The sequence below is a fragment of the Pan troglodytes genome, chromosome 15 (genome assembly GCF_028858775.2).
Source record: "Pan troglodytes isolate AG18354 chromosome 15, NHGRI_mPanTro3-v2.0_pri, whole genome shotgun sequence".
Lineage (NCBI taxonomy): Eukaryota > Metazoa > Chordata > Mammalia > Primates > Hominidae > Pan > Pan troglodytes.
In genome coordinates, this window is record NC_072413.2 from 51,709,612 (window position 1) to 51,728,151 (window position 18,540).

Consider the following 18,540-nt stretch of genomic DNA (forward strand, 5'->3'; position numbering starts at 1 on the left):
TGATGGTAAAAGTGTAACTTGGTATGATCACCTCAGAAAACTCTGGTATTGGCCGAGTGCGGTGGCTCACGCCTGTAATCCTAGCACTTTGGGAGGCCAAGGCGGGCGGATCACGAGGTCAGGAGATCGAGACCATCCTGGCTAACACGGCGAAACCCTGTCTCTACTAAAAATACAAAAAATTAGCCGGGCATGGTGGTGGGCACCTGTAGTCCCAGTCACTTGGGAGGCTGAGGCAGGAGAATGGCATGAACCCGGGAGGTGGAGCCTGCAGTGAGCCAAGATCTCACCACCGCACTCCAGCCTGGGAGACAGCGAGACTCCATCTCAAAAACAACAACAACAACAACAACAACATCTCTGGTATTATCTCCTAATGCTGAATATAAACATATTCTATGCCCTAGAAATTTCACTTCTACATATACATATATCCAGAAGAAATAAATACAAATATGCACCAAAAGGCATCTACAAAAAAGTACATTTCAGCATTATTCATAATAGTCAAGCAGTAAAAACAGCCTAAATGTCCATCGATGGTATAATAACTAGGAAAATACTGTGATGTGGTCACACAAAGGACTACCATACAGCAATGACAATTAATATGGCCATATACAATGTCGGTCAACATGATATTGAGAAAAAGAAGCTAATCACAACAGAGTATACATAATGCATGAGTTCCTTTATATAAAGTTTAAAAGGCAAACCTATCTTTGGTATTAGAAGTCAGGAGAGTACCTCTTGGGAAGAGACAGACAACCTAGAGATAAGTGCTTCTGGGTACTGGTAATGTTCTATTCCGTGGCCTGGGTGATGGTTACTTGGGAATCTGGGGACTCCTAAATTTATTTGTTTATTTATTTATTTTATTTTTTAACTGGCTCAGGTAACCAATCCTAGAATTCTCATTTCCTTGAGAATCTGTTGCTTGCAGTTACTTCCCCTAACACTTACCAATTCGATGTAAACAGAATTTACCCTGGCTAATTGAAGCATCAAGAGATTTGTAGAAAACATTGGGCGACTCATAGAAACTCCAGGAGGGCTGGAGAACCGAGCTAGGATGTTACACAGACGGGAACAATGCAATTGGGACTGCCTCTGCTGCCTGTGGTTTGCCAGTTTCCTGTGAAGACTCCAGGTGCTTCTGCCAACAAGCCTGCTTGGCATTCAAACTCCTGGTCGTGGACTCCTGCCTCATAGTGCTCACTTCTGCCTCCAACTCTTGCATTAGTCTTGATGGATGAAATCTAGATTATATGTCTGCTTCCCATTTGAAAGGGAACCTGGAAAATACAGGAGCTCTACCTTGAGCATGAATAAGTCACAATGTGAGAAATAGCAAACCAATAAGATGTTGCTCAAAAGTTTCTGGGCACTAAAAAAAACATATTCCTGCTACAATTGTACCAGTAATTTTTTCCCCAGACTTTCTAGAAACTGATAAGTCTGGTGCTACTAAACATTTATAAAATGTAGTTGATATAGTTTAGATATTTGTTCCTGCCCAAATCTTATGTTGAAATGTAATCCCCAATGTTGAAGGTGGGATCTGGTAGGAGGTGTTTGGATCATGGGGGTGGATCCCTCATGAATGGTTTCGGCTATCCTCTTGGTGATGAGTGAGCTTTCACTGAGTTCACACAAAATCTGGTCATTTACAAGTGTTTGGCAACTCCCCTCCCACTCTCTCTCACTCTCATTCACTCCTGCTTTTGCCATGTGACATGCCTGCTCCCCCGTCACCTTCCGCCGTGATTGTAAGCTTCTTGAGGCTTCTCGAGAAGCAGAGCTGGTGCCAGCACCAAGCTTCCTGTACAGCCTGCAGAGCCATGAGCCAATTAAACCTTTTCTTTAGAAATTAGTCTAATATATAGCAATGCAATAACAGCTTAATATACTAGTCAAGGAAAAAAAACATAAATTCTTTTTATAAAGCCTGTATAATTTTAAAATCAACACCTTGTCAACTTCCCCCACAAAAATCTCATTAATATCAAAGCAAAAATCCTGAACAAAATACTACCAAGTGAAATCTAGTGATGCATTTTATTTTTTTTTCTTTTTTTTTTTATTATACTTTAAGTTTTAGGGTACATGTGCACATTGTGCAGGTTAGTTACATATGTATACATGTGCCATGCTGGTGCGCTGCACCCACTAACTCGTCATCTAGCATTAGGTATATCTCCCAATGCTATCCCTCCCCCCTCCCCCCACCCCACCACAGTCCCCAGAGTGTGATATTCCCCTTCCTGTGTCCATGTGATCTCATTGTTCAAGTCCCACCTATGAGTGAGAATATGCGGTGTTTGGTTTTTTGTTCTTGCGATAGTTTACTGAGAATGATGGTTTCCAGTTTCATCCATGTCCCTACAAAGGACATGAACTCATCATTTTTTATGGCTGCATAGTATTCCATGGTGTATATGTGCCACATTTTCTTAATCCAGTCTATCATTGTTGGACATTTGGGTTGGTTCCAAGTCTTTGCTATTGTGAATAATGCCGCAATAAACATACGTGTGCATGTGTCTTTATAGCAGCATGATTTATAGTCATTTGGGTATATACCCAGTAATGGGATGGCTGGGTCAAATGGTATTTCTAGTTCTAGATCCCTGAGGAATCGCCACACTGACTTCCACAATGGTTGAACTAGTTTACAGTCCCACCAACAGTGTAAAAGTGTTCCTATTTCTCCACATCCTGTCCAGCACCTGTTGTTTCCTGACTTTTTAATGATTGCCATTCTAACTGGTGTGTGATGCATTTTAAATATAATTACACCATGAGTAAGCAAGTATATTCCAAGAATGGAAGAAGTTTCATAATGGAATATCTTTCAATATAATTCACCATATTAATTAGTTAAAAGAGAAAGATGATGTAATTTCTCAATAAAAGCCTACTACATGGCATTTAATGAAATTTAATTCTCACTCCTGAATTAAAAAAAAACTGGAAGAAACATTTCATATAATAGATATTTGTGGGGTTCAGGATGCAGCTTTCTTTCTCCTTTCTTTTGTCAGTAGCAATCCAAATTTCCTTGAATCGTACCTATCCTCTTTCAGGCCACACACTTTGGTTAGGGCTGATACACTCAGTCCCACATGTAGGTGAGTAAGCCAAAAGCATAATGATATTTCCAACTTCTGACTACATGAGCTAATTCAGGCCCAGGATGATGTTCCAACTCTTCAGGCTATAGGATCTTTGGTTTTCCATAGGACTTGGACCTAGGAGGCTGTAGGCTGAGCAATATAGTTAGCCATGTTGCTCTTGCCTCAAACCTAAACTAGAACCATTAGAATGTAATTCTCATGAAGCCAGGTACTTTAGTTGTCTTGTTGGCAACCATATTTCTACACTAAAAGAGTAGTTCCTGGCACATAATAGGTACCTGATAAATATTTTCTGAATGAATGAATGATTGAAGCCACAATTGAGGTACCTTAAGCTAAATTATGAAAAACATCTGGATCTCATTGTCACTTGAGACCCTAAATCAAACTGAACCAATCTTATGATTTTTCAATTACAGGAGGCACATTCTATTTTTGCTCAGATCAATTTGGATGAGAGTTTTGGATATTTGCACCCAAAAAGGCCCTAACTGAAACATTGTCTTAACATGATGTTTTAGAGCATATGAAGTCGATTCTCCTTAATTTATTGAATACATTCAGTGTAGTCCCAAACAAAATTCAAGCAGGTTTTAATTGGTTCAAGACTCAACAAGATGCCACTAAAATTTATTTAAAATTATAAATATGTGATTAATTTATTTTTATTTCCATAGGTTTTTTGGTGAACAAGTGGTATTTGGTTACATGAGTAAGTTCTTTAGTGGTGATTTGTGAGATTTTGGTGCACACCTCAAGCGAGCAGCATACACTGAACCCAATTTGTAGTCTTTTGTCCCCCCAACCCTTTCCCCTGAATCCCCGAAGTTCATTGTATCATTCTTATGCTTTTGCATCCTCATAGCTTAGCTCTCACTTATGATTGAGAACATACAATGTTTGGTTTTCCATTCCTGAGTTACTTCACTTAGAATAATATTCTCCAGTTCCATCAAGGTTGCTGCAAATGCCATTAATTCATTCCTTTTCATGGCTGAGTAGTATTCCATCATATATACATATACCACAGTTTCTTTATCTACTCATTGATTGATGGGCATTTGGGCTGGTTCCATATTTTTATAATGTGAATTATTCTGCTATTAACATGCATATATAAGTATCTTTTTCATATAATGACTTCTTTTCCTCTGGGTAGATACCCAGTAGTGGGATTGCTGGATCAAATGGTAGTTCTACATTTAGTTCTATAAGGAATCTCTACACAGTTTTCCATAGTAATTATACTAGTTTACTTTCCCACCAGCAGTGTAGAAGTGTTCCCTTTTCACTGCATCCACACCAACATCTAATATTTTTAGATTTTTTATTATGGCCATTCTTGTAGGAGTAAGGTGGCATTGCATTGTGGTTTTGATTTGCATTTCCCTGATCATTAGTGATGTTGAGCATGTTTTTCATATGTTTGTTGGCCATTTGTATATCTTCTTTTGGGAATTGTCTATTAATGTCCTTAGCTCACTTTTTGATAAAATTATTTGTTTTATCAAATTTTTTTTTAGTTCCTTGTAGACTGTAGATATTAGTCATTTGTCAGATGTATAATTGTGTAAGAATAGTCAGGATCTTCCTGAAGAAAAAAAAAGACTGCAGGAAGAATCTTATCTTTAGCTCCATCATATATAAAACATAATAAAAAGTGAAAGTAGCTAAAATATTATATTATTGACACCAGATAGACAGATTGTCTGATAGAGTCCCAAAACAGACCCAACTATACCAGTGAAAAGAAGAAGAGAATGGAGATACTGCTATATTTGTAATTTCTTTATACTTTGCTGAGTGCTGACTGACTCGTTACCACGAAGGTGGGAGCCATGGTTACATCTCTCTTCACTGTATACCCAGAAACCAACACAGTCCTTGGCAGGTAGGAAGATGTAAACATTTGTTGTCTGATTGAACAAATGTTAGGGAGTAGTTCATGTATTGCTTGAGGGCCACCCAGCTTAAGTAAACAGTGGTTGGTGATTCAAACAATAGTTTCTTAGGAGAAATACATATCATTTATGAAATCATAGAAAGTCCCATTCAAATCATGATAGAAAAAATTGATTATTCAATAAGCATACTATTTTGAAATATTAAAGATAGATTTACACTCTACTTCTCATGCTTAAATAAACTAATATTGTTTTATAATAGCAAAAACACTGGGAAGAACTTAATCTCTATCAATATGGCACTAATTAAGTTCTTAAAACATACTTAGGGAGATGTCCAAGACAAATTAATATACGTAAAAGCTAATAGCAGAATACTAAATATAGTATTCTTTCTTTAGTATAAAATCAATCTATCTTATATATAGTAATATACGAGCAAAAAAACTTCAAAAACGATATGCAATGCACAGCATGATCTAAAACTAGGTGAAGTCAACATGTGGTTGAGGAGATCTTATTTGAAATTTTAAATTTTTTCCCACCAAGCATTATAGCACTTTAATGTTTGAAATAAAGAATACAGTTGGAAAAAAAAATAAAAGGAAATGTTTAGGACCTAGCAGTTAGATAGCAATTGAATTCAAGCCAAGTGTACAGATAGGAGTGTCTGAAATGGCTTTCCCTCTTACGATGATGATATATTTGGAAAGGTCTGGTGGGGTGTTTCTAAGGAAACTTAGCAGTGAAGTCCAAAACCATCATCTCCATCAAAAAAAGGGAGTAGGTCTCTGTGTTATGGGAAGATAAAAAGGGGAAGTGAATTGAATATTACATTAATAACAAAAGTAAACATCTTTGTTTAAAACAACAACAGTCCTGCAGCTATTGAATCTCAGCAGACAGAACCAGACGAGAACAGGACTAACTGCTCAGATAAGACCCTGCCAAGAGTGAAAGTATCAGCAAGAGGAAATGTATGCTAGTCTAAAACTCAATTAATTTCATCAAGGGTATCACTGAAAACAAATTATCATGTTCGATAACACAAAACCCTCACAAGCCAAAGGACACAGATAACACTCAAGTTCAAAGGCTTATAGTTTACTTTGTTTTTAGTAAGCTACATTTTCTCTAAACATAACAGGAATAATTAAAGGATGTTTCCTGTGCTGTTTCTGATATTAATTAAAGCTGTCCAGTGGTACCGATATGAGAACAATAGTGATAGAGCCAGCCAGTTTCATGTGAACTGCTTGTTGCAAATCAACTGAGGAATTTGCTTTTTGGTATTAGCTCAATCTCACTTGTTCATGTTTGGAGTTACAGCAATGCAAAGTGCGTCCTTTTTCTTGACAATTGCCTTTCTATCTTCTTGTAGTGAGATTAGGAAATGAGCCAAGTGAAAGCTTGGTATCTGCACGAGCACAGATGGACGTTGCTCTGTAGGTGGTTGAACTCTTTCCACAGTAGCCATTGGCTGGTGCACATCTGATTACCATTGTTTGGTCGCTCAAATGGGATTGTTTTTGCTTTTGCTTTTTGATTTGTTAAAGAAAAATACAGAGTTGAGGAAACAGCTCAGGAATGAAGGCTGTGGCTCTGTGTTCTCACTCCCAAATATGACTCACATCTCTAATGAGGCTTGGGGCCAGTCACTTAACTCCTATGGCTCAATGTCTTTCTCTATAAAAAAAGAAATGGTAGCACCAAATGATCTGCAGTGGTGTTTTTGAAATTATCTAATGAGTGTGAAGGAATCTGAGAAAAAAATAAGGCAAAAGGAAAGATATATATCTTTATCTATAAAAGGGAAATAAAGATTGCTACATGATAAATTGTTGTCAAGGAAGAAAAACATCTCTAAGGGAGAGCTTTAAAAATAGAACAAATTTTTATTTCTCTGGGGTGGTCCTAAAGGATCTGAAGACACATATTGGAACTAGATAGTCTTACCAGGTCTCTTCCAGTCCTATGACTTCATAATGCCAAATCCCGAAAGATTGTCTGTGTTATACCTACGAAAATAGACTTATCATTCTAGTCATTAAAGAACAAAAATGTGCCACAGTTCTTCTGTGTTTTACAAATTGAGCAAAACTGCTGAACTATGAAAAAAGTTTTAAATCTCAACTCCTATAGCTCTTACAAACCTCAGGGAAAGTTCTAAAATCTTAACTTATAAAAATGAATTTTAGCAAAGAAAATGGATTACCATATTTCAATTAAAATTCTAAAGGACCCCAAAGGCCTTAGAAGAAAAGATACAAAAACTGCCTTCAAAAACTGAAAGCAGTAACAACAACAAAAAAAGCCAATAAAAAAATCCCACAATAAAATAATTTAATGAACATATGGATTTTTGCAACTGTTGAAGTTTGCTGCCAATTTTGTAGTTAATATTTCTGAAAGTCAGAATATGCTGATCACTACGTGTTTATAAAAACATTCTCAATAGTAAAGACAAAATATTGCACTTTGGCACATTTACTGAGCACATGGGCAATTATATCAGACTCTTACTTCACTCAAAAAGGAGAGTAAAGTAAAGGAGGAAGCCTCTCTTGTAGTTTTAGGTGATCTGTTTCAATACCTTAGGACTCTTGACGTAAGGGCTTTCTGTATGAACAGCTCACCAACATAGAAACAAATGACAATAGTCCTTTAAGTATTTAGTAATTGTAAAAATATTTGGGAAGATAAAAACGTGGGATTTTTTGGTGATATTTTCCAATGACAGCTGGAAATATGATTTTTCTTTACTTCAGGAAACTAAAACCTCTGGGATTTTTCAAATGTTTATTTTGGACAAAGACTATGAAAACATTCAGTATTTACCCTAGTGCCATTTGAAGCTCGTGTTTTGGGTCTGAGACATCGTTTGGGCCTGAGATGTGCTCAGATTTTCATTTCAGTTGATGTAGCTTTGACTTGGAGCAAAACGTTACCTGTCATAGACTCGCACTGTGGAGAAAAGCTCAAGGCATGAATTAGTATCTTTAAAAATGTGCTCTTTCAAGCTCATGATCCTTTGGGGAGATCTGAAAGTCAAGAATTTAAGACTTTTCCTAAATAAAGGGGTTCTGGTACATCTGGAAGATGCATTTTTTTTCTCTCTCTCTTCTCTAAGAGAGAAACTGGGAGTGGGTGTAGTGGCTCACGCCTGTAATCCCAGCAATTCAGGAGGCCAAGGTGGGTGGATCGCTTGAGCCCACGAGTTCAAGACCAGCCTGGACAACATGGCAAGACCCTGTCTCTACAAAACATACAAAAAATTAGCCAGGTGTGGTGGCACATGCCTGTGGTCCCAGCTACTCAGGAGGCTGAGGTGGGAGGATAGATTGAGCCCAGGAGGTTGAGGCTGCAGTGAACGTGATTGCACCACTGTACTCTGGCCTGGGTGACAAGAGTGAGACCCTGTCTCAAAAAAAAAATTAAATTAAATTAAAAAAAGGAGAGAGATAGGGAGAGAGAGAGAGAGAGAGACACTGAATGTGAAGGGGATACCAGGAGAGCTCTTCGGTTTCCATTCTCTATCTTCTCTAACCAGGATGAATATTAGGAGACACGCAGCTTCTAATGATTATATAGAGTAAGATGGCGTTGATATAATAGATCTTCCTTCAGCTCTGCTCTCAAGAGCTACACCTATTCCTTTTTTTTCCTGGGGTGAGAGTGAGTGCTTTTCTTCACTCACTTTATGGCAAGTCTTGCAGAAGTAGCTCCTGTCTCCGGTTCCCCTACTTTACTCCCGTGTTTCTTCACCTGGTTAAAGTTATGGGTGCACAACCATTTCTGCGTTTTAAACCAACTTCCCACTCTCGATGCAGGTAATAATAAAGTGGGTTTGGGAAAGGCCAAGATTTAGGCCCGAAAGCCAGCTAATGTGGACAAAGCAGAGTGAGGAGAGGGAAATATCTGTGGGGGAGGGAGCATTTCCTGAGCTTGAGGAGTGAGAACTTTCTACAAGAGGGTCTGGCCTGGTCTGTGTCTGCCCAGAAATCTTCTAATGGAGCTCAGAAAAAGGCTGCTTTGCTTTGTGACAAGCAGAGTGTGCCCATTGTGGTTCTCTTTGCAGGAGACCTGGCCCAGCAGGCTGTCTGGCATAGCATGAGTTTCCCCGTCTCTAGAGCGTATAGGCAGCAGCCAGATACCTACCAGCTCAGATGTGGGAGAGATGGGCACTGTAGTTCTTCACTGTCATTTTAACCTAAGTCTTAATCTCCTCCTGAAATGATAAAGTAGCTGCAAACAACATCAAAACCTGGTAATATTAACATGATTTTTAGCCAAGGAGCCATGTCTTCAAAAGAAAATGTGTGTGGAAACTCAATATACAAAACAGCTAAAAGTCAAGCTGTTCTAGGTTTGTGGTGGGATGGGGACCTGAGACCCCACTCAATTGCATCCCCTGCTGCCCTCCCTAAGAACCTGTCCTCAGAGAATCCTATGAAAATTATTGCTATAACCAAACACCTCTGCTTTTGAGTCCACACACACCTAGCATATCACATACTCACAGATAGATGCTTTCTCCCCATTGTGAGAAATGCAATGCCAGATTTCAATGTTCCTGTGACCTGCACAGAAAACAGTCCAGGGATTGTGCCCACTTTCTCACAAATTCTTGCTATGTGCTTAGTATGTGCCAGGCACTGTTGTAGTTGCAGGGCTACAGTGATACGTCAGTAGCCATGATCCCTGTCCATATGGAAATGTACTGCACTGTGAAGCTTTAGTGAAATGATAAAGTAGCTGCAAAACACATCAGCATCCCCATTCCTGTTCTCCTTCTTCTTTGGCCTTTGTCTCCTCTAGGCCATTCCTTTCCAACTTTCCAACCTCTAGGTCATTATGGAATCATTGGTTTCACTTGACCATTTGAATACTCCAGGTAAATTCTTGAACAATAAAGCTCACATTAGAGGGGGAGATTGAACATGTCTCAAGTCATCTGAAAAATCCTGGAAGTTTTAGTCCACTACAGTGGTGTGATATGGTTCACAAAAAGCTCTAGGCTGCATGAACAGGAGCATCATTCCTGATCCCATGAACTTCTAGTGTTGCTGTCTTCTCTCTTTTCAGATCACATCCAGGGGCCAAAACCAGTTCTGTGAGCCACTGGATGAAGACATTGACCAACTAGAAAGCATCTGCAGAGGTCAAGTAGGACCATGGGAGATCCAGATTCCATTTAAACAAGAATGCCTTAAAGAAGTGGGAATATTTAGCCTGAGCGAGAGAAAATGCTCTTACTCTGTGTGTGATCAGAGGAGGAGAAAGGAGGACAAAGTTACATCAATGTGATCAGCAACCATTTGATAGAGCTACTGTGCTTGAGAGGGGACAGTTTGATTTATACGTTTGACAAGGTGGAGCCAGGATCAATGAGTGAACATTAAAGGAAAGAATATTTGGGCTCAATATTTGGGCTTAATATTTTGGGCTCAATAATTTGGGCTCAATAAGGAGGACTTTCCCAATAATTACAATGTTCCAAACTTCAAATGGGGTGTCTCAAAAAGGAGTGAGTGCCCTGTTACTGAAAACATTTAGGTTAGAGCTAAATAGCCATCAATTAGGGTGATATAATGAGATTCCTGTGACTGTTCCAACAAGCATCTGGTGTGCACCAGTCATGTAGATTCTAAGAGACACTGAGAGCAAAGAGAAACACTTCCTCCCTCAAAGAGCTCAGGGTTTCAAGAGACTGACATGTAAACAAACTGATAATAATGGCAATTTGGTATAACATATGCAATTTGGAGTAACGTGTGCAAAGGAACATGGGCCAAATTTTAACTAGTAGAGAGAGAAAAGCTGATGCTCTGCTAGGGGTAGGAGGAGGCTGAGAATGAAACTAGAGAGGATTTTAGGGAGAAGGTAATGTTGAGCAGATTTGAAGGATATGTAGGAGTTTTTTGTGGACACTATTGTTCAATTAATGCTGGTCAATAAGGAGAACACTCAGGATAAGTGGGGCAGGGGTTGGGGGTTGCAAAAGACATGGGGGTAGAAACAGCATGGCTTATCAGGGACCCAACTGGTTTGAAAGATCTTCAGCATAAGGTGGTGGGAAAGGGAAGAGAGGGGAAGTGGCAGGAGATCAAGAAGATGGGAGGCCAAGAAAGAGAATGCCTTTGATCTTGAACAGAAGGGCTTCTCTCATGGAGATGAGAGGAAATGCATAGCAATGTGGAGAGAGTAAGGGCTGGTCAGTAAGATTAATATGGCTGGTGACAACATATTTCTCAGTGAATAACTGATCAGCATAAGACGAATGAAGTTGTGTAGGGGTCTCATGGAGACTGTCCTAAAGACTTAGCATAATGGTGGGCAATGTGAAGGAAAGGCAAAATAATTGATAGATAGCATCAAGGACCGAAAGGGAAAATATTAAAATTTATAGCGTCAGTCCACACAGGCCTCTGATTTTCTTTAAGAACACTCAGATGTGTAGGGGGTCAGAGGAGATGGGCTCTAAGGTCTTTTCTAAGTTCAAGATTCCCAAACTCCATGCCTTGCCATTATTCCCTCTTGGGCATATGGGATATTTTGTAATGGCTTTTAAAAAATATATACTATATAATTGCCAAGGAAAATTGTCTAATTAAATGATTTTTAGTATATTCACAGAATTGTGTTAGTATCATCCTAATCAATTTTGGAAAATTACTCCCTAAAAAAATCCTGTACAGGCATACCTCATTTTATTGTGCTTTGCTTTACTGTGTTTCACAGATACTGGGTTTTTTTCCAAATTGAAGGTTTGTGGCAACCCTGTGTCGAGCAAGTCTGTTGGTGCCATTTTGCTAATAGTATGTGCTCACTTCGTGTCTCTGTCATGTTTTGGTAATTCTTGCAATATTTCTAACATTTTCATTATTATTATATGTTATGGTGTTGCTATCAGTGATCTTTGATATTGTTATTGTGATTGTTTTGGGACATCACGAACTGTGCCCATATAAGATGGAAAACTTAATTGATAAATGTTGTCTGCGTTCTGATTCTTTCATCAACTGGCTCTTCCCCCGTCTGTCTCTCCCTCTTCTTGGGCCTCCTATTCTTTGAGACACAACAATATCACAATTACACCAATTTAATAACTCTACAAAGGCCTTTATGTGTTCAAGCAAAAGAAAGAGTCATACGTCTGACATTTGAAATCAAAAGCTAGAAATGATTAAGCTTAGTGAGGAAGGCATGTATAATGCTGAAAGCTGAGATAGCCAAAAGCTAGAACTCTTGAGCCAAAGAGTTAGCCAAGTTATGAATGCAAAGGAAAAATTCTTGAAGGAAATTAAAGATGCTATTCTAGTGAACACATGAGCAATAAGAAAGTCAAACAGCATTATTGCTGAAATAAAGAAAGTTTGAGTAGTCTGGATAACAGATCAAACCAACCCCAACATTCCCTTAAGCCAAAGCCTAATTGAGAGCAAGGCCATAACTCTTAAATTCCCTGAAGGCTGAGAGAGGTGAGGAAGCTACAGAAGAGTAGCTGGAAGCTAGCAGAGGTTGGTTCACAAAGTTTAAGAAGCCATCTCCATAACATAAATGTGCAAGGTGAAGCAGCAAGTGCTGAGGTAGAAGCTGTAGCAAATTATCCAGAAGATCAAGCTAAGATCATTGATGAAGGTGGCTACACTAAACAACATATTTTCAATGCAGATAAAACAGCCTGCTTTGGAGAAAGATGACATCTAAGACTTTTCTAATTAGAGAGGTCAGTGTTTGCCTTCAAAGCTTCAAAAGAACTGGCTAACTCTCTTGTTAGAGGCTAATGCAGTGGGTGACTTTAAGTTGAAACTAATGCTCATTTACCATTCTGAAAATCTTGGGGCCCTTGAGAATTATGCTAACTATTCTACCTGTACTGTATAAATGGAACAGCAAAGCCTGGATGACAGCACATCTGTTTACAGCATGATTTACTGAATATTTTAAGCCCACTCTTGAGACCTACTGCTCAGAAAAAAAAAAAATCCTTTCAAAATATTACCACTCATTGACAGTGTACCTGATCATCCAAGAGCTCTGATGGAGATGTACAAAAATATTAATGTTGTTTTCATGCCTGCTAACCCAACACCCATTCTGCAGTTCATAAATCAAGGGGTAATTTTGACTTTCAAGTCTTATTATTAAGGAATACATTTTGTAAGGCTATAGCTTCCATAGATAACAGTTCCTCTGATGGATCTGTGCAAAGTCAATTGAAAACCATCTGGAAAGAATTCTCATTCCGGATGCTGTTGAGAACATTTGTGAATCATAGGAGGAGGTCAAAATATCAACATCAACAGGAGTTTGGAACAAGTTGATTCCAACTCTCATGGAGACTTTGAGGGGCTTCAAGACTTCAGTGGAAGAAGTAACTGTAGATGTGCGAATAACAAGTCGACTAGAATGAGAAGTGGAGCCTGGAGGTGGGACTGAATTGCTGCAATCTCATGATAAAACTTTAATGGATGAAGAGTTGCTTCTTATAGATGAGCAAAGAAAGTAGTTTCTTGAGATGGAATCAACTCCTAGTGGAGATGCTGTGAACATTGTTGAAATGACAACAAAGGATTTAGAACATTACATCAACTTAGTTGATAAAGCAGCAGCAGGGTTTGAGAGAATTGACTTTAATTTTGGAAAAAGTTCTAGTGTGGGTAAAATGCTTTCAAACTGCATTGCATGCTATAGAGGGATCTTTTGTGAAAGGAAGAATCAATTGACACAGCAAACTTCACTGTTTTCTTATTTTAAGAAGTTACCACAGCCACCCCAACCTTCAGCAGCCACCACACTGATCAGTCAGCAACCATAAACATCAAGGCAAGACCCTCCACCAGCAAAAAGATTATCAGTCACTGAAGGCTCAAAAATGGTTAGAATTTTTAGCAATAAAGCATATTTTAATTAAGGTATGTACATTGTTTTTTTAGACATATTACATTTAATATATTATTCTACAGTATAAACGTAACTTTTTTTTTTTTTTTTTTTTTTTGAGATGGAGGCTCGCTCTGTCACCCAGGCTGGAGTGCAGTGGCGTGATCTCGGCTCACTGCAACCTCCACCTACTGGGTTGAAGTGATTCTCCTGTCTCAGCCTCCAGAGTAGCTGGGATTACAGGCACCCGCCACCACTCCTGGCTAATTTTTTGTATTTTTTAGTAGAGATGGGGTTTCACCATGTTGGCCAGGCTGGTCAACTCCTGACCTCAGGTGATCCACACAGCTCAGTCTCCCAGAGTGCTGGGATTACAGGCGTGAGCCACCGCACCCGGCCTAAACATAACTTTTTTATGCACGGGGAATCAAAAAACTTGTGAGACTTGCTTTACTGTGCTATTTGCTTTATTGCTGTGGTCTGGAACCAAACCCACAATGTCTTCAAAGTATGCTTGTATCTATTAGCAGCCACTCCCCATTTCCTCTCCACCTTACCCCAGCCCCTGGCTGCCACTGATCTATTTCCTGTACCTATAGATATGCCTATTATGGATGTTTTATGTAAATGGAATCATACCGTATGGCCTTCTGTGACTCGCTTCTTTCACTTAATATTTTCAAAGTTCATCTATTTGACAGCACAAATAACTACTCCATTCCTTTTATTGCTGAATAATATTCCATTATATGTATATATACCACATCTTCTTTATGCACTCATCAGTCAACGGGCATTTGGGCTGTTTCCACTTTTTGGCTGTTATGAACAATGCTGTTTTGAACACTCATGTACAAATTTTTGTATTGACACCTGCTTTCATTTCTTTTGGCAAACTGAATATTTTTTATCCCTACTGCCTGAGATATCATATTATAAGCTCACTGTTTTCAGAAGTGCCACAACATTTCTAAGTGATACTGTGGAATTTTCATCTCACCAACTCCCAAAAAGTACAAAATAACAGCACCCTTTAAGGCCTATCTATGAAACTTTATTTTATTCCTGAGGGCGGCCTGCTTGATGGTTCTAGGGCTCAAGGCATGTCTAAAGAGGCACTGTATGCTGCTTCCTCACAAATCATACACACACACACACACACTCATTTACAGTGTTTGTAAACAGATTACGTGTATTATGATAGATGTTATTGTTTTTTCATTTGATTGAGGGAAAATTTGTCCTCTAGTTGTGGGATCATAGCCATTTCATCATCTCGAAATGATTCTCCTCTCCTGCCTGTTCTGCCTTAAAAGGACACTTACAATTTAGGTCAGAGTTCTAGTGGGACAGCAGATACCTTTTTCACAGTGGAAAGAGACATCTGGTCAAATCACCCTGGGAAACTTTTTTTTTTCTTTTTTGAGACAATGTCACTCTGCACCCAGGCTGGAGTGCAGTGCTGCTATCTCAGCTCACTGCAACCTCCACCTCCCAGGTTCAAGTGATTCTTGTGCCTCAGCATCCTGAGTAGCTGGGATTACAAACGTGCACCACTATGTCCAGGTATTTTTTTTGTATTTTCAGTAGAGACGAGGTTTCACCATGTTGGCAAGACTGGTCTCAAACTCCTGGCCTCAGGTGATCTGCCAGCCTTGGCCTCCCAAAGTGCTGCGATTACAGGCATGAGCCTACCCCTGGTAACTTAATATAGAGGGGGGGAGTTTGGTTAACTGTTTACTTGCATAAGTCCCTACTTAGCAATCCTGAACTGAGAAAAGAAAAAACAAGGCCCATTGGGTGATCCAAACCTTTACAAATTAACACAGCACTGAAAAAAGGAGATTTGTCAATAGGAAACTGGTTCAAAAAGCATTACTACTAGAGCTTGCATGCGATGACTGAGTTCCGTAGGCCTCCGTCTCTGGGAGAGGCATCTCCCAAGGCCACTCATAATGTCACTAGGGAAGGGAAAAAATAAAACCAAACAAAACCTCTCTCTGTCCTTGGGCCTTCAAGATCTCCGGCACTGATCCCTGTAATGAACCCTCCTTCTCTGAGATCCCTTCTGCTTGGGGTTGCTCTTTCGGCTCTTTTCTCAAGAGCTACTTCTGGTGGCTTCTCCTAGCCAAGCGTTTTTCTTACTCACTTTCCCTGCAACTCTTGCAGTGGGGTCTCTGTTTTTCCTTAGCTTCACCTCCATTTCCATGTTTCTCTAAAAATCTACAGAGACCCACCAGGCGCGGTGGCTCATGCCTGTAATCCCAGCACTTTGAGAGGCCGAGGCGGGCGGATCACTTGAGGTCGGGAGTTCGAGACCAGCCTGACCAACATGGAGAAACCCTGTCTCTGCTAAAAATACAACATTAGCCGGGCATGGTGGCACATGCCTGTAATCCCAGCTACTCAGGAGGCTGAGTCAGGACAATCACTTGAACCTGGGAGGCGGAGGTTGTGGTGAGCTGAGATCGCGCCATTGCACTCCAGACTGGGCAACAAGAGTGAAACTGTCTCAAAAAAATAAAATAAAATAAAATCTACAGAGATCTGGGGAAATAGGAAGAAGGTAGAATTAAGATGGAGACATTCAGAGCATGGTGGAAGGGTTTTCTCCAGCTCCTTTGCTATTTTCTGCCCCCCCGCCCCCCCGTCCTCCTTCCACACGCCTCCATCCTCCCAGGTCGTTCCTTCCTCAGTGCATCTCCTACCTGCCCAGGACTTTGCTTTTCTGTCTCTTCTGTGAAGCAGATGTGGGGACATATACCCTGCTTCCATCAGAGGGAGGTGCTCATTCAACCAGTATTGATTTATAATCTGTTTAGAAATCAGTATTTTATAGGAAACTCTCGTGCTGTCACCATGAGATTTCCTTTCAAGTTACAGGAAAACTCAAGCTGACATCGTCCATTTTAATAACTGTTTCAACTCACCAGCAGATATGGGCATTTTACCAGCCTTGCTTAAAGTGGACCGGCAAAAAGACAAAATGTAACTGGGTCAGAATAAAACTGGAAAGGAAGGTGATACTAATAATTAGAAAAAAATAATTCAAAAGTTTCAGAAATTGTTATCTGCATATGGCCAAACCTGAGTCTTGCAGCAAGTTCCTAAGGGCTCTAGTAATAGATGTTTTTAGTAGAAAATAATGCTATCAGGAAATGTAGTTAACTATTTTTAAATGTTGATTAAGGACCCCTGTTTCTAATAGGAAGGAATAGGAAGCACAGAACACTACTCCCACTGTAACAGCTAAAAGAGATGGATAATTTGGAAAATATATATATACATATATAGACAGATATAAAATATATAATTAATTTAATTTCTATTTTAAAACATATGTATACTTTAAAATATTTAACAGTATACTACTTATGCTAATATATTATAAAAATTATAAATACATTTATATACATATAAGCTGACCCTTATAATTCTCAGATTCCTTATTTGAGAATTCTACTCACTAAAATTTATTAATAATGCCAAAACCAAAGTTCCCAGGCTTTTGAAGTGTTTTGGGACATGTGGATGCACAGAGGGCAAAAAATTTGAGTCACCCAACATGCATGTTCCCAGCTGAGGTCAAACAAGGCAATGTCTGCTTTCTTGTTTCAGTTGTCATGATGTGAACACTATGTATATGTATAACACTACTAAATAGACTGTCCTTTTCACTACTGAGTGCCCAGTTTTTTATATTTTTGTGCTTTTTGTTGCTGATTTCGCTATTTAAAATGGTCCTAGTGTTCCTAAGAGCAAGAAGGCTGTCATGTGCTTCACAGAGAAAATAGATGTTTTAGAGCTTTGTTCAGGTGTGAGTTATAATGCTGTTGGCCATGAGTTCAATGTTAATGAATCAATAATGTAAGTTAAATAACCTAATCTTGTATTTTCCCTAAGGATGACAATTTAGTATACATTAATTTGGGGTTCATGGTGACTTTATGGAACCAAACAATAAATTCTATGAATTCTTATAGAATCAAATGAGAATCAACTCTGTATATAATTTTTACATATACATATATCATTTTCATATATTTATATAATTTTTATTTCTTATTATATATACATAATTTTAACATATATATGTATGTTTGATTGTTTTACTATATTCTACATGTCTCTTAGCCTCTTTTCCATTATTTTGTATTCTTTTTCTCTCTGACTTTCAGTCAAATGTTTTCTTATTAGCCCTCTTGCTGTGTCTTGACAGCTCATCCACTAAGATTTGGATATATATATATATGTAATCTGAATTTCAGAAGGAAAGGAGGAAGAGAACAGGGCAGGTGCATTATTTGAAGAGATAATGACCAACAATCAACCTATAGCTTCAAAAAGCTCAGAGAACCCCAAGTAGGTAAATAAAAAATTTTTTAAAAAATCACACTAGACACATGATAGTTGAACTGTTGAGAACAAAAGATATAGAGAAAATCTTAAGGACAGGCACAGCTGTAATCCCAGCACTTTGGGAGGCCAAGGCAGGTGGATCACCTGAGATCAGGAGTTCGAGACCAACCTGGCCAACCAACATGGTGAAACCGCATCTCTACTAAAAATACAAAAATTAGCCAGGCATGGTGTTGCATGCCTGTAATCTCAGC

At 39.0% G+C, this 18,540-nt stretch overlaps 1 long non-coding RNA gene across 2 annotated transcripts in view; it reads left to right on the plus strand.

The window, feature by feature from the left end:
* Window positions 1-18,540, plus strand: part of LOC134808354 (uncharacterized) — a 517,830-nt gene that overhangs the window by 488,124 nt on the left and 11,166 nt on the right. Inside the window, exon 5 of one of the 2 annotated variants that reach the window (XR_010151117.1) lies at window positions 10,127-12,059. The exons of the other annotated variant lie outside the window; for it this stretch is intronic. This is a non-coding gene — a long non-coding RNA (uncharacterized LOC134808354). Of the gene's footprint in view, window positions 1-10,126; window positions 12,060-18,540 lie in introns of those variants that run through there. 2 annotated transcript variants of the gene reach the window in all.